Genomic DNA, 3,871 nt, shown 5'->3' with positions numbered 1-3,871 from the left:
CAGGACAGTGTGGGGCTGGGGTGTCAGCACAAAGCCCTCCCTGCAGTAGCAGAAGAAATCTGAGGCCCCAGGACTGGCACTTGTGTGTCTGGGGCTCCAGAAGTCCATTTTTTCTGCACCTTGCCTTTGCAATGGGGGGCCCAGGACTGAGGGCCTGGTGGCCACTCTTCTGCCTGCCCTCCCCATGTCCCTGCTGGCTCTCAGCCCCAGTATGGCTCTCTCTGGCTCTGAAAACACTCCTGAGCACTGGAAGACAGAATTCAAACAGTGAGGAAATCAGCTCTGAGCTTGCAGGGTGGTCCGGGCCCTCCTCCTCTCTGCGAAGCAGGGAGGGCTGCTTCCAAACCTCTGTGGGAAAGCACTTGTGCCACAAGGCACCACCCACTTTAGTTGGGGGGTCACTGTTGTGTCCCAAAGAAAATGTGGTGAGGTTAGCGTAAAAGCAGAGTGTGACAACCTGGAACCCAGCAGTCTGTGTGGCTGCTTTCTTAACTGCTGGTGATGCAGCCAGGATGGATCAGAGGTGCTGGAACAGCCTTTATAAGTGGCCACATGATTAACACCCAAGGGTGGAGTTCCAGGAGAGCCACCAGACCCCAATTGCTATGTCCAGTGCTCTCTGGTTGTGGGGAACTGAGGCCTATCATCCTTAATTTTCATGGGGCTGGCTCCCCTTACTGAGAACCAGTGGGCAGTCTAGAGCACTTGGTCCTCCTGCCAAAAGTAGGCAGTTCTGCCACAGATGGCTCATGTGCCTGCTCTGTACTCCTCCGGGGCTGAGCTGGGAGATGGGGAAAAAGAAGAGAAAATCAAATTAGATATTTGACCAGCAAAATGAATTCTGTCTCCAGCCAGGCTGGCTTGCATTTGTCTCACTTTTTATTTCCTGAACTTTCTCTCAACATAAATCCTTTGCCTGGCCTTTCATCTGCAGACAGTCTTTAATCCCCTGCCAGTGCCCTACCTTGGCTGCTCTGTCCCTGCACCACTCACCTCCACCCTCCTAGTGCCACTCTGCTCTCCTGGCCCCATTGCCCTCCCCTGACTTCCTTTGTCTGGCAGTGTGCAGCATTCCTGGCTGAATGGCAGGTGTGCACTTGGTCCTTCTTGTTGAGATTCCTTCCTCCAGCACTGGGCCATGGTCAGTCTGTCTTTCAAACGTGGCCCTGGCATTTTTGTGTGCACAACCACCAGGGGCCTACTTCTCCCTTTGGTTGTCTGTTTAGAAAAGTGAGACTTGCTCAGGAAAAAAAAGTTTCCCCCGAACTTCACCATCCTTGTCTAACTATTGCTGTGCTTTGCGTCCTAGGGTTGAGAAGATTGGCTTACTTACTCTGCCTGGAGAATAGGAGCAAGGGTGGCAGGCTTCACAGGAGAGGGGTGAGGTGGGAGCAGTCCCTGAACCTGAAGGGGTGGGCATTGGGCATGATATATGCCTAGCCTCCCACTCATTTCTCCAGCTCACTTTAATTCCAGCCCAGCAAACCTGACCTGACCAGGCAACATGATGTAATGTTATTTCTTAGAAATATAATTTCTTAGAAAATAACATGATGTAATGTTATTTTTCAGGAGGGAATTTTTTGCCCCAGGTCAGAAGAATTCCAGCTGATTTTTGCTGAAATGAACCATGGTATGGTCTAATATATGGGCTCCTAGTTCAAGGAGGGGCCCGGGGTGGCCACTCAGGCTGAATTTGGCAGTTGGAAGCAGGATATTTTCCTGCTTGGTCCCACCTCTGGAGGCTGTTGGGAAGTTCCCTGGTGAGGCAGGCTTGGGAGCTGTCCTGTTCCTGCCCTCTCACCACCTCTTCCTTTTCAGTGTGTTGGTACCAAGCTGCTGCTCGTGGAGACTGAACTGGGAAGTGGCACCTGAAAGGCCGGTATCTGGGCGATTGCCCTGGCCAGGCCTGGCTTCCCTGTTGTGCTAGGCAGTGCTGCATGCCTGGTGGTGGCAGGGCACACTTCTCTCAGTGAGCTGCCCAGGCCTTTTTTGGGTAATGACTGTGGTCCTACATCTCCAGAAAACCCTAGTTCTGAGTTTTATGCTTGCTTATTTTGAATCCATAGTTACAAAAGATTCTGCTGGGAGAATTGCCTGGCACCAATTAGGAATGAACAGGGTTCCCACCTCCATCCCCAGCACTCTTTCTGGTTCTGGGGGCTCCTCAGAGGCCCAGAAACACAGTGGCAAGAGCACTGGGGACAGAGCCCAGCCTGGTGTCTGCCAGACTTGTTGATTGAAGAGTGATAAGCAAGTTATGTGAGCTCTCTGGCACATTTGAGGAGCAGGAAACCTTACAGGGTTACTGGGCAGGTTAAATGAATTAATACACAAAGTTTACTGCAGCATGTGGCTCCTGGAGCACCACAGGAGGATTGTCTTAAAGACCCTCTTCCAGAAATAGTTTTTACAAAATATTTTTTATGTATATAAAATATTTGGTACCATGGGTTGAACCAAGGGCACTTTACTACTAAGTCACAACCCTAGCCCATTTTTTAAAATTTTATTTAGAGATGGGGTCTCACCAAGTTACTTTGGACCTTGCTAAGTTGCTGAGGCTGGCTTTCAGTTTGTGATCCTCCTGCTTCAGCTTCCCAGGCCTCTGGGATGTGTGCAAATGGTAGAGTACTGTGCATATTGTTCTAGACCTTACCTTTTTAAAAGATTATTTTTGCTTGCTTGTTTTTTAGCATTTATGTCTCAAAGATTTAGGTGATGGGTTCAGTCCTATATTCTGATTTTTATTGTAATGTCCTGTTACCCTTCTGTGGGCTGGTCATTGAAGTCAGCTCCTGGATGTGCACCTCAGAACCATGCTGGGTGAGGGAGAGGCCCCAGCCCACTGCTCCACCCCTCCCTCTTCTTAGACCAGACTGTCCTTTGCTGAGTCTCAGCCTCTACAGGGTGTCCTTTGTCACAAGTGTCCCTCTGAACCTTGCAGACCCACCTATACTCCCCTGCCAACCAGCTCAGTTGCCAGGCTGCCACACTGCCATTCTTGACTCTCCAGGTATGCCTGTCAGTCCTGGCTGGCTGTTGGCATCTGCAGGTGTCCGTGGGAGCCCCATGCACTGATGACCCTAGCAGTCAGCACAGTGCCTGGTATGTAGCCCATGTTGCATGGTTTTAACTGATCAATGAATGGGAACTTCTGGGTGACAACATGAATATTTCCTTGCCTTCTCCATCTCTGGAGAAGTTGCCTTGGGAGGAAAGAAAGAAATCAAAGCCCACTTCAGGAGGTGACTTTGAGCCTGAGACAGGGTCTCTCCCAAGCACACTCTGACTAGTGTGGGGTTGCTGCTGTCCTGCCACTCAGGCACTTGCAGACCCCTGGGCTGAGAGAAACTCAGAAGACTTAGAGGCAGGACTCTGTCTTGCCCTGAAGAACTTGAGCAGGGAGCCCTGTCTGCCAGGGATGACCTTCTGGGAGCATTTCTGTGGGATGGATGGTTGGGGTTGAGGACCTAGGAGCTGAAGACCCCAGGCCCAGTACAATCCCTGGCATGGTGGATGTGCAATTCCATTTCTGGGAACTTCTGTGTGAGTGGGGTGTGAATGACCACAATGCAAGATGTGTTCAGGATGGTGTGCTCTGGAGATGAACTGATGCAAACCCATTCATTTTACTGATGGGGAGAGTGAGGCACAGAGACTAGAGGCCTGGCTGAGGACACACCCCTCTCTGGCTGCAGGGCATGGGAGCCATATCTGAGGACTGTGACACCTGCTGTGTGGCACCATCCATGTTCCCTCCTAGAGCCTCTGTGCGGGCTTGCCACCCACTGGTGGTGGGTCTTGCCAGCTTGTGTTCCAAGTATAGCAGCCACTATAAGGCATGGGCTGCACAGACTTGCAGTTCTTA

The sequence above is a fragment of the Sciurus vulgaris genome (assembly GCF_902686455.1).
Source record: "Sciurus vulgaris genome assembly, contig: HiC_scaffold_633_arrow_ctg1, whole genome shotgun sequence".
Lineage (NCBI taxonomy): Eukaryota > Metazoa > Chordata > Mammalia > Rodentia > Sciuridae > Sciurus > Sciurus vulgaris.
Note: the sequence above shows the minus strand (reverse complement) of the source record.